At 45.4% G+C, this 13233-nt stretch overlaps 1 pseudogene; it reads left to right on the top strand.

Moving 5' to 3' along the window:
• Window positions 1-962: 962 nt before the first annotated feature.
• LOC119320788 lies at window positions 963-10253 on the top strand (annotated as a pseudogene).
• The last annotated feature ends 2980 nt before the right edge of the window (window positions 10254-13233 follow it).

Here is a 13233-nt window from a genome sequence, read left to right as displayed (position 1 = left end):
ATTTTTTTCCCGGGAAAGAACGAATCTCCTTGTCGATTTTCGCTAGAGAGCTTGCTTCACATGCATGCAGTAAGTTTAGGGAGAGATCGATGAGCATGGTACTCTTCAAGTCAGTCAACGTAGGACCCATAAAAACGGGCTGATAATTTGTTTTACACAATCATCATTTGCATGCAGAGCATTTGGTTCCGATTCGTTTTTCAAGTCTGAACGTGAATGCTTTTGTGCCTGCAGAGGGGGCGAAGTCACGAGCTCATGACAGTCTAGCTATAAATCCAAAAACCAAGGACAAATCGCGTGAAAGAGTGCCAGGGGAAAGACCAAGAGCACAATGATGATGGCCGTCAAGACGACTAAGACGAATCGCGTGAACATGTTTTTGACTGGGAATTTCGGGTGTCGGTGGAAGAGTAATGCTAGACCTACGTAGGGATTCTTACGTACTTTACGTAATTGTTGATTTGGCAGTTTTTAATTCGTCATTAGTTGGGGGCACGGGCCCACCCTTGAAATCAGGGGGGCAGTTTTGATTAGCGTTTAGCAAATCACGTAGGTTACGTAAGTGCCGTTCGTAGAGGCGCCCAAATACACGTGTCTTTCTCTGGCTGGACCGAAATGGTTTTGGTATCTCATCATCTCCTCGCAAGAAGGAATCGCACACAATTTGCAGCAAACGCCAGTCCTTTGAAGTTCGGCGTCAAGCTGCAGGGGAATCAACAAGTCCGGCCGGCCATCATCGAAGCAGCGAGCGAGCAGCTGCCATGGGAATGGATTGATTTTTAGCCGGCTCTGCAGGCATCGCTGTTGGTCGCATCTTCTCCACGTGAAACTGGTGGATCCCTGTACGTACGTAGGAAAAAAAACTGGTGCTAGCATGATGGCGCTTGAGGTAGCCAGTGCCAGGCTAGCGCTTTTATAGGGCTCGATCCACCGTTCAAGCATCCATCCATCCATCCATTGCAATGGCGCAAATAACCATCTCCGCAGTATCTATAGCGGCAGCGGCACTAATACTAGTGCCGGTGTTCACTTTCACTAGAGGATCAGTAGCTGCAGCAGGTCATCCGAGCCCGCCGCCGTCGCCGATCGGGATGCCCAACTGCGTCACGTCCTGCGGCGACATGGAGGTGCCGTACCCGTTTGGTCTGGGTCAGGACGCCAGCTGCTACCTGCCGGGCTTCAACCTCACCTGCGAAAACACTACCGGCTCAAGCCCACGGCTGCTGCTCGACCTCGACGGCACACTCCTCCAAGTCCTCCATATAGCGTCCATGGCGCATTCTCATGCTCTGATGGTCAGACGCAACGGTGACATAAAAATCAAGGTCGACGCCGACGGCAACGGCAACGGCACGTTCAGCCGCAGCCTCAGGCGCGACGGGCCATACAGGTTGTCAACCATGCAGGGGGTCAAGAGCGAACTCGTCGTGACAGGCTGCAATGTGCAGGCGACGGTGAAGAGCGGCAACGCCACCGTTGCCAGTTGCACCTCGCTCTGCGACGACTACACATCAGCCTATGCAATCAGCGTGATCGACCGATGCTCCGGCAGCGACACAGGCTGCTGCCGGGCGAACATCGTCACGCCCGAGCACGATTACGACGACGATGGGGGCGGCCAAGCATACAGCAGCAGTAGCACTGCATACGACGTGCAGCTCCGACGGTTGGGTCCTTGGAACCGTACCGCGGGCCAGAACCAATTCCCCGTGCACGTGTTTCTCGCTGACCATGGGTGGTTTGACAACAACTCCATCTCAAACGATCTGCTACAGACTGGTCGGGTCCCGTCCAAGGAGACAATGGCAGTTCATGTCTGGTTGACGTGGAATGTTGTTGGTCATGCTGCCGTACAACCCGACCTGTGCAAGAGCAACCACAGCGAACGCGTAAAGGGTGCAAGAAGAGGAGGCTATATATGCCGCTGCAGTCCAGCTTACTATGGCAATCCCTACCTTACAGACGGGTGCAAAGGTATGTACGCAGTATATTTATTTATTTTCGAAACGGATATACGTAGTATATTTATAAGAACTTAATTATGATATTTTTATTGTTCTGATTGATCAATTCGTCTATATCTAGGTAGATATGTAGATAATAAAGATAAGTGTCAGTTGCCACCAGCAACTGAGTGCTACGGTGAATGCATCAAAATGGAAGGATCCTTCACGTGTCGGTGCCCGTCAGGAACCACTGGCAACTCTACCATACCCGGCGGGTGCGTCAACACTACTGCTGCCGTTGAAGGTACGTCAACAAGTTTGTAAAAGCATCTACAGTCGGACTTGGCAAACCCGGTCCTTCAAACGCCCATCCGGACGGGCTCTTATATTTTCTTTCGTGCATCCACATTTCTTAAATTCAGACTCTCAAATCCATGCAAATACATGCATGTCGATCATGCAACACAATGTCGCACGTAAATAGAAATTGTTGGTATCAAGTATAGATAGCGTTGACATAAAATTTATTTGAAGTGCCACACAAGAATTGCCACCTTGGTTGCCATTGTGGATCCACATGTGCTCCACAAGATCATTGAGTAGCTGCATGTGCACCTGCTGATCTCGAAGATTTTGATGCATCTGCAAAAAGTTCATAAGTTGAGCCGCATCTTGATCTTTCGGGATTTCAAGTTGTTCTCCAGGTGCTTTCAAATCATGGGTTTGGGCTACACCATCACCCTCATTCTCGACAATCATATTGTGCAAAATAACACAACATGTCATCAGCTGCCACAAAGTTTATGATCCCCACACCATTGCAGCGCTCCGCACAATTTCCCAACGAGCTTCAAGCACACCAAATGACCTCTCCACATATTTCCTAGCCGCTTCCTGCATTGTTGCAAAGTGGCTCTGTTTATTGCAACGCGGCTCGGATATGGTCTTTACAAACGCCACCCACTGAGGATATATACCATCGGCAAGATAGTACCCCATGTTGTAGTCCCGGCCGTTGACGGTGTAGTTACACGGCAGTGATTCCCCATTACAAAGCCTCCTGAACACCGGAGATCGTTGAAGCACCTTGATGTCATTCTGAGAACCGGACATTCCAAAGAAAGCATGCCAAATCATAAGTCATGTGATGCCACCGCTTCTAGTATGATGGTTGCCTCTCTTGTTTGACCTTGATACATTCCCCACAGACCTTTGGGGCAGTTCTTCCATTGCCAATGTATGCAATCAATTGATGTGAGCATTCCTGGAAACCCCCTTACTTCTCCAATGGCCAACAACTTCTCCGTGTCTTGCGCATTTGGTTCTCTGAGATACTCAGGTCCAAACACCTCAACCACGGCGCGGGAAAATTTCACAGTAGTCTTCAGGAACGTGATCTCCCCCATCCTGACCATTTCACCAACGGCGTCTGCGACAGTACCAAGTGCAAGCATCCTTAGAGCAGTCATGCACTTCTGCTTGGCCCAGAAAGAGAGTTGGCTACAGCAATTCCTTCTAAGCTTGAAGTAGTCGTCATGTGCCTCCACTCCCTCCACAATGCGCGAAAACGGTGATGAAACCATGGATTTTCTGGGAAAGCAAAAGTGGGAGCAAAGTAGTCATTGTGCAGTAGCTTTGCTCCGGACATCCTGTTCCGGTTGATCACTCTTCTCCCTTTGACCGAGCTCTTAAAGTTGATAATACGCTCTACATGCCGGTCCATTTTCTCTTGCATGCTCATGAGCATGATCATGTGCACTTCTTCGTCCGAATCCGACGAATCGAAGAACCCATATTGAATCATTTGGTGAAGCTCCATCGTTCCATACTCCTCGTCCGACGAAGCATCGGAATCCATCATTTATCAAACAAAATCACAACAATTCTAGTCGGTCAATGTGTTGAACACATCAAGCGCAAGGCGGAGTCGGAGAGTTGCCGGACGTACCACGGTGACGTCTGGGCCGGCGACCATGTCCCCCGCGGCAACGACGGGAGCGCTCTTTCGGAGCTCGCGGCGAAGAGCCTGGGAACGGCTGCGGAGCGGGCGCGGCAGCGGAGCGCGAGACCGACGGCATGAAGGAGGAAGAAGAGAGGAGATAGCAAATGGATCCGGTTGATCTTCGGGGTGGATTTGGTACAATTTGAGGTGGGGGGGGGGGGGCTGTTGGGTCCGACGTGCCCGGGCGCCCTCATATCCGTCCCATATTTGGGCTAGATATGGGGGTGCCGGTCAGCCTGGGCGTTTGAGGGCTGTTTGAGGGGCCCATCTGGGTCAAAAAATCATGACCAGGCAGTGACCGGGCGACCCGTCCGGACATATGAGGCGGATTTGAGAGGTCCGGTTGTAGATGTTCTAACATACAGTTCTTTTTTGGCTTCTGCCTGAAATCATATTTAGACATTCTCCTTAGATACATGCATCAGATTCCATCGCAGGGTTCTGCAAAACATTGCCCTCGAGATATTTTTAGAAAGAAAAGGTAAATAATGTTTCTTTCCAAGAGCATGTACAACAACGCTATTTTGATCAATTTTCACGTCATTATTTCTACACACACACAATGTTATAAGCTACTACTCCATCCATTCTGGTTTAATGGACCTCTCTCAAATTCTCAGCAAACCAAAGTAGACTGTAATTGGAGGACACGAGTTTCATGGGTTCAAAATTATCCAATGAAATATACCTCAAATGTTCGACTGCCAAAATAATAAAGTTGGCCACAATGGGGGTATTGTATGCATGCCAACTAGGCATTTTTTGTGAGGTGGCGCACAATTAAATAAGAAAAGAAAGAGTGTTAAGAATCATGGTGTATGATACCGTATCATATTAAACGTTCACATGTATAAACTTTCCATGTTGCTTATGGTAGCGTTCGAGCATATATCGTTTTACACTTGCTTCCCATGTACATGCAATCACCTTTCTTTAGATAATAGTGCAACAGTTTGGCATTTTACACAAATAACGCTAGAGAAAGGAAAATGCACATGACCCTTAGAGGTCCCTCTATTGAAGTTGATGTGTCGGTTTCCCCGTGTCCATGGATCGCTTCCCCATGTCCATGTGATGTCACAACGGCAGTGTGCACCACCGGGTGACCGACTGTTGGGACCCATCACTAGGAGAAAACGGGACATCAGTCCCGGTCCGAGACTAGAGTCCCGATCCGAGACTAGAGCCCCTTTAGTCCCGATTCTTTAGTCCCGCTTGCCTAACGAGACTAAAGGCCCTCATTTTTAGTCCTGGTTGTGTTACAAACCGGGACTAAAGGGGCTCCACATGGCCACTGTAGAGCGGCCAGACAAGAGGATCTTAGTCCCGGTTGGTAACACCAACCAGGACTAAAAGACAGCCACGCGTCAGCCCCTGCCAAGCACTGGGGTTTAGTTTTTTTATTTAAATGAGGGGTTTAGTGTTTTGGAGGGTTTAGGGATTTCATATTGTGTTTCCCTTTTCTTTTTGTGTTTACCATTCAATTCTTTTTCATTTAGGGCTTTTATTTTTATTTTATGTTTTTCATTCAACTCGACGCTAGCTACTACATATAGCAATGAAGGAACCATTACACAACATCACGATCCGGTAGATCCAGATCCAGGGTATCCCCCGGTACATTACGAGTGGGGTGCCACGACCTGCAAAAACGATGCCTCGAGAAGGGAACAACGTCATAGATGCCGCCATCATCCGTCATGACCAAAGTCGGCGTGATTTTCACCGGAAGCCGCGTCCCCCCAATCTCACAGCTAGGTGGAACCAACCAGAGTCTCTCCATGGAGACGAGGGCCGCCGTCGGCACGCCACAGGGAGCCTCCAGCCGCCCCTCACCGATCCTCCTCGCACCACCGGCTGGCCAAGGACATAATGTGACGGATCTGGGCAGGATGCCAGATCCGCAGCCCTCGATGGCAGCCATCACGCAGTCGCCAACCTTGCTGAATGGAGTGCCACCACCGCTACCATCCAACCATAGGTCACCTCCGGCCATGGAGGCCTTGATCACCGCCGCATAGCAGGGGCGCCACCCTGACTGCCGCCCCCGACCTCCCCGCATGCGAAGCCACCTCCGCCTCACAGGGGATTCCGAGGCAACCACCCGCCCTGGATCTATGGTGCAGGGCCCGCTGCCACCGCGGCCCTTGCCGGCGGCAGCGGCAGCTGGGGATGGAGCGGCGGGGTCTGACGGCTAGGGTTCAGGGGTCCGTTGGTGTCACCCGAGGGGAGGCGACGGAAGAAAAGGGGTGAAAGCTGTCTTGGAAACTATGCCTTAACAAAACACTTTGAGACCACTTTGTAGATAACATTGCACAAAAACTTTTTGTGGGGTCCTTTTCCTGCTTTGATGTGATGAATGCATTCAAAATCTACCAAAGCATTATCCGTAATCTCCAAAATGAAACGTGCTTTGGAACGGAGATATGATATCATCAAGCACATGTTCAAGCCTATTACCAAAATACTTTTGAGACCACAAGCACATGTTGAAGCCTATTAACAGAACACTTTTGAGACCACTTTGTATGTAGGACTGCACAATTTTTTTTGTGAGATCCTTTTCGTGCTTGATGTGACGAATGCAGTCAAGAGCTAGCAAAGCATTATATGTAATCATGCGTCAGGAATGAAACATGCTTATTGACGGAGATAGAATATCATCAAGCACATGAGGAAGCCTACTAACAAAACAATTTGAGACCACTTTTATAGATAACATTGCAGAAAGCATTATTTGAAACATAGCTTAACTCAAAAATGTTTTTATAATTACTTGGATCCGATAGTTGAATATAGGTAGACCAAAAAAGAACCTCGAGAAGTATATCGTAATATCTAATTTGCATTTATAAATGTTTTGGATAAAACTAGTGATGAAAGTTGTGTTTGACATTGTCCAAAACGATAGCGTTCTATGGAATATGCCACGGAGAGATCCAAACAAAAACAGTTTGTCTAATTCACATCTAGATGTTTTCTAAGGATGTCACATCTAAACTCCCACAAATAACGCAACAACAAGGAACAAAAAAAAGCTGGGACAAAAAAAATAGACCACAAACATAACATAGTTGACATCAGGTTAGATGTGTCCTAGACAGACCCAAACAAAAATTGATATGTCTCGCTTGTTCACATCAAACTATGATGTTAACTAATTACGTTTTGTTTCCAAAATATAATAATGATGTCACCACTCTGTTTTGCTAACATTTGTGTTTGACACAGATACCTGTGCGAGGTCGTGCGGGGACGTGGCGGTGCCATACCCGTTTGGTATGGGGCCGTCCAAGTGCTACTGGCCAGGGTTCGGCCTTGTGTGTGAAACCAATCATGACTCCCCGCGGCTGCTCCTCGGCAATGGCCAGTTCCGAGTCGTCAATGTCTCCCTTACTAACTCCACGATGCGTGTTATCCGAACCGACAACCTTGGTCCCTCCTACTATGCAATGGTGTCAACTTCACTGGACACCGAAATTAGGGATGGGTTCCCTTATTTTTCCGATAAAGAGGTGCCATACTCGCTGTCCACGAGCAACGAGCTCGTCCTCGTGGGGTGCAACGCGCAAGCGACGCTGGTGGGGCACAGCAACCCAGCCATTATCAGTGGCTGCGCCTCCTTCTGCTACTACAACGACACCGGTGATATCTGGGCCGAGGAGTCGTTAACAAATGGCATACATGGTGGAAGCAGCGGTGGCGGCGGCAATTATTGCTACGGCATCAGATGCTGCGCAAGGCGCGAATCTCTGAGTCCATGGACGGATTGCCGAAGAAATTAAACCTCAAATGGTTCGACACCAACTCTCAGATACGGGTATCTGGCTATGTGTTCATCGCAGAAGAGGGATGGTTCGATCCGCTAGGCGTCACTGGCAAATTGATGCGGGTGGGCGTTATGAAGGTTCCCCTTCTTCTCCAGTGGGAGGTGTTGCTGTCGCATAATGGCTCCTCATGGGCCAACCTGAGCTCACATCCGGAATGCGACGACAGCCGGAATCAGGCAACACCACGCGACCAGATCTGCAAGAGCAAGCACAGCCAGTGCAAACGTGGCAACAGAGGTTATACGTGCCAGTGCAACAAAGACTACCAGGGCAACCCATACGACCACGACGGATGCAAAGGTACGTTCCATCAATCGCTGCACATACCTATACAGCTATTACGTACTAACGCTACTACTGAATTTTACCTTTTCTCTTCGTTTCTCCAGATGGCCGCGCCATATACTTAAGAGGTGAGCACCAAATGCTGCAAATCTAATTTTCCTACCTACGTACATTAACGCAGCAGTACGGTTCTCTCTGATCACCACTACTACTACTCAACTTCGATCAAATCCTTGTAATACATTTTCATATACTGTCAATATTATTGTTTTTTGTGAGGTAAATTATATTTTCGTTCTTCATATAGAAGTTTCTTAGTAAAGTGCAGATCAGCTCTGAGATATCTGTTTAAAATTTTATAGATTTTACGATTAATATGAAAAACTGTTCACTTTGACCAGTTAAAATCTTATTATTAGATTTATCACAAAAGAATATTTGCAAACTGTACTTTCTTATATCATACATCTGTTGGTAAACACAATTAATATGGCTTCTTAAAAAGTGTGGAGTAAATGATTCAGACTATGACTGCCAATGTAATAAATATATTTGGTTCTGCAAGGTGACTAATACTATTATTATATATTTTTATCATAAATATAAAATTCACAGATTTCTTCTAACAGATAACTACAAAAACTAGCTACCAAAGATACATATTGGAGATCATCTCAATCTATAAAAATATCATCAATTTATGAATTGAGAGAGTATTAAAACTAGATGATAGTCAACGAGTCAAATGAAAATTTTGTTGAGTTAAACAAACATCAAGTCAACCACAAACAATTGTCATTATTACGTTTCAGATCCAAGCATTGTCGGCTCTATCTATTGCTCACTCCAGTTCATAAATGCTTCATTTTGGCTATCAACATGACTTCCAAAACACAGCCAACCTTCACCGTTACATTATAACTTATTATTTTTATAATATCTAGCGAAAAATACACTTCTTGAGACAAAATTATGCATGCTACTTATACCGAAAACTGAATGATAATGTTTTTTCCAGGTTTAAGCATCATTATTGGAGTTGCTAGTGGGGCAGGCCTCATCCTTTTGGTCCTCATTGCATACTATATTTCTTGCAAATTTAAGAATCAGAGGGCACAAATGCTAAAACGGAAATATTTCGAGCAAAACCGCGGGCAATTGTTGCAACAACTGGTATCTCAAAGAGCTGATATTGCAGAGAGGATGATCATAACCTTGGAAGAGCTAGAGAAGGCAACAAACAATTTTGATAAAGCTCGTGAACTCGGTGGTGGTGGGCATGGTACTGTGTATAAAGGGATTTTATCAGACCTCCATGTTGTAGCCATCAAGAAACCAAAGATGGTTGTTCGAAGGGAGATTGACGAGTTTATTAATGAGGTTGCTATCCTATCACAAATCAACCATAGAAATGTAGTAAAACTATATGGTTGTTGCCTTGAAACAGAAGTGCCATTGTTTGTCTATGAGTTCATATCTAATGGAACTCTTCATGATCATCTTCATGTCCAAGGACCAAGATCATTGTCATGGGATGATAGGCTACGGATAGCAACAGAAACTGCAAAATCTCTTGCACATCTTCACTCAACAGCTTTAGTACCTATCATCCATAGAGATGTCAAGCCTGCTAACATACTTCTGGATGATACTCTAACAGCGAAGGTAGCAGATTTAGGAGCTTCAAGGTACATTCCATTGGACAAATCAGGTCTAACAACAAATGTGCAAGGTACACTAGGATATCTGGACCCAATGTACATGCACACATGGCGCCTCACAGAGAAAAGTGATGTTTATAGCTTTGGTGTTATGCTTATAGAACTAATGACCAGAAAGAAGCCATTTACCTATATGGCTTCCGAAGGCAATGGTCTTGTGGCACATTTTGCTACCTTATTTGCAGAAGGCAATTTGTCGGCGATATTAGATCCACAAGTTATGAGTGAGGGTGGCAACAGAATTGATGAAATCACTGCAATTGCAGTAGCATGTGTTAAGTTAAGAGGGGAGGAACGGCCAACCATGAGACAAGTGGAGTTGAGATTGGAAGCTGCTCAATCACCTGTGGAATTTGAGGCAAATAGTGGTATTGTAGCAAATTCTCCATTAGCATGCGGAGCGGGGTTGACTAGCAGGCAGTATAGCATGGAAGAAGAGTACATGTTGTCTGCAAGATATCCACGGTAGTTATGATTATGTGAGTTGGACACAGTTAACTTTCAAAGATTTATGTAATCTGCTACCTTAGTGAAAAGAAAACCGTTTCAAGACCTTTTTCTCTGGTCCTTAGCTTTTTATTATTTTCATATCCAATGTAAACTCACAGCCTCTAGGACAAAAGATATCCTTGCAGTGCTCTCAGGGTGGCTGTTTTCTACTTCCCGTGCTAAACCTCTATTTTCCTTTGCGTACTGAACCATACTATTCCCTCCGTTCATAAATATAAGGCTTTTTAGAGATGCCAATATAGACTACATACACAGCAAAATGAGTGAATCTACACTCTAAAACATGTCTATACACATCCGTACGTAGTCTGTATTGAAATCTCTAAAAAGGCTTATACTCCCTCCGTTCGGAATTACTTGTCTCGAAAATAGATGTATCTAGAACTAAAATACGTCTAGATACATCCATTTCTACGACAATTAATTCCGAACGGAGGGAGTATTTAGAAACGGAGGGAGTAGATCTAATTGAAACATATCTAATTTGTGTGGTCCTTGGCTTCATGGGATGAGTTCCAAGTAAGGCCCCATTTCATTACCTAAAAACTATTTGAATCATGAGAGTTCCATACATATTTAATGCCGAAGAATGCTTAAAGAGATTGTAACAGACAGATGTGAGAATCTATTAGCCCCAGGAATTTTCTGTCTACTTGTTGAGTTGAATCAACTTAACAATAAAGTTCATATTGTTTGCATGCCAAGCAAAAAATTATATTTTCAACCGACCAAAGATGCCATATACGGCTGGTGAGCAAAAGGTTTGACAGCAAATGGCTTCAGTTCCAGGAACAAATTGCACAATTGGGAACACTGAAAAAAATTCATCCTACCGGAAAGGATGGAGCTAACTCAGGGCTCCACCAGAATCTTTCTTCATAAACATCCATAACTTCATCTATGTTTTTTCATCTCAAGAGGGGGAACTGTCCAGTATCTTTACATCTTTAAGCAAAAAAGACATCAGGTTATTATTGTAATCCTGTTGAATAAATTTTTCATTGGGTTTCTGCACAAGTTCTATAACAAACTGTTCTTCTTCTTCTAAGCCTTTTGTCCCAAACAAGTTGGGGTAGGCTAGATGAAACCCTTTCACGAGGACTTCCCAGGAGGTCACCCATCCTAGTACTACTCTCGCCCAAATGGGTTTCATACCCAAAGGACTGGCTAGTTTTTACGTTGGCTCGCCAAGCCTATCACAACCCTTATATATGAAACCCTTTCACGAGGACTTCTCAAGAGGTCACCCATCCTAGTACTACTCTCGCTCAAATGGGTCTCATACCCATGGGACTGGCTAGTTTTTACGTTGGCTCGCCAAGCCTATCACAACCCTCCTCCTTTACCCGGGCTTGGGACCGGCTATGCCTAAAAGACATAGCCGGAGTTTTCTATAACAAACTGTCCAATATTAAAATCCACAATGAAGCCCTCTTGTTGAAGTTTCTGCACAAGTTCTATAACAAACTTGACATTCCATGGGTTAACATGCTTTGGGAAAATCAATACGTCAACCAAGTGCCGCATGCTGTGGATTCAGTCGGGTCCTTTTGGTGGAAAGATATCCTCAAGTCCTCGCCCATCTACCGAGGAATTTCACGTGTTCAAGTGGTGGATGGCTCGACCACACTGCTCTGGAAAGATTTGTGGTCCACCGACGTGCTACAGGCATCGCATCCCCGTGCCTTCTCCTTTACTTTGCGTGAAGACATGACGGTCACTGACTTCTGGGCCACCACGGATCTGCATGAAACCTTTCAACTGCCGATGTCTCCGCTGGCTCATAGTGAGGTGCTAGATATTCAGCGGGCCTTGTTCGAAATAAACCCATCAACAGCAACGACTGACGTCTGGCGTTACATCTGGGGCAATGCAGATTATAGACCAAAAGATTACTACAACAATTACTTTAGCACTGCAACAGCTCACCCCGCGTTCAAGAAGCTTTGGAAATCTAACTGTACAATGAAGATAAAAGTGTTCGGGTGGCTGCTACTGCAAGATAGGCTCAATACACGTGATATGCTTCGGAGGAGACACTATAACATTGGTGATGACTTCACATGTCTTCTCTGCGGGCACAATGTAGATGAGACTCTTGAGCATATGATTTTCACCTGCCCATTCAGCAGGAGGTGCTGGGACAAGCTACACATTGACTGGTGTGACTTCCAAGATAGGCTCACCGCACTCCACAATACACAAACGGACTGGCCCAATCCATTTTTTGTCGAAATTTTTTACACCGCTGCCTGGAGCTTGTGGAAAGAAAGAAATAACAAGCACTTCAGAGGTGTTGCCCCCAGCATTGCATCCTAGTTTGCTCGCTTCGCAGAGGATCTGAGACTTCTGCAACATAGAGTTAAGGTGGCACGTAGAGCTGCCCTGCTCTCTTACTGTGACACACTTAGTTGAGTCCTCTCTCTGTGTCATATTATTTTGTAACATACGTTTAGCCTACTGCTTTTCAGTTTGTTTGGAGTAGCTGCCCACCCCTGGTGGTATCACCAGGAGTGAAGATGATGTATGTGTAGGGTATGTCTATGTAAACACTCCATTTATATAGATATATGAAAATACAGTGGGAGTTCTCTCCCACAGTCAACTCCTCAGAAAAAATAAAAAATTCATTCACAACCTGAAAATAAAAGTAACTTCAACTCCCCAAAACTGCATAGCATTATGACCCTTTTAGCACTACTAAATTTTGTCGAGAAAAGGTGTACTTATTTTCAACAAAAACATACCTTATGTATGCAGAGACCGACAGTTTCAAGTTTCAACAGAAAATTCTTAAAACAAGAAATAGATAAATAACAGAAAAAATACAGCTGCTAAGTGTTACCTGGCCAATTTTGTAAGATGCTGAGCGTATCATCCCAGAACACTTCCCACGCTGAATCTCAGTGAAGGGAGCCATGGACACCTTCAACCTTAAA

This window comes from Triticum dicoccoides, chromosome 6B, assembly GCF_002162155.2.
Source record: "Triticum dicoccoides isolate Atlit2015 ecotype Zavitan chromosome 6B, WEW_v2.0, whole genome shotgun sequence".
NCBI classification, from domain to species: domain Eukaryota; kingdom Viridiplantae; phylum Streptophyta; class Magnoliopsida; order Poales; family Poaceae; genus Triticum; species Triticum dicoccoides.
The sequence above is the reverse complement of the archived record's forward strand: the minus strand, read 5'-3'. Positions and strand labels throughout refer to the sequence as shown.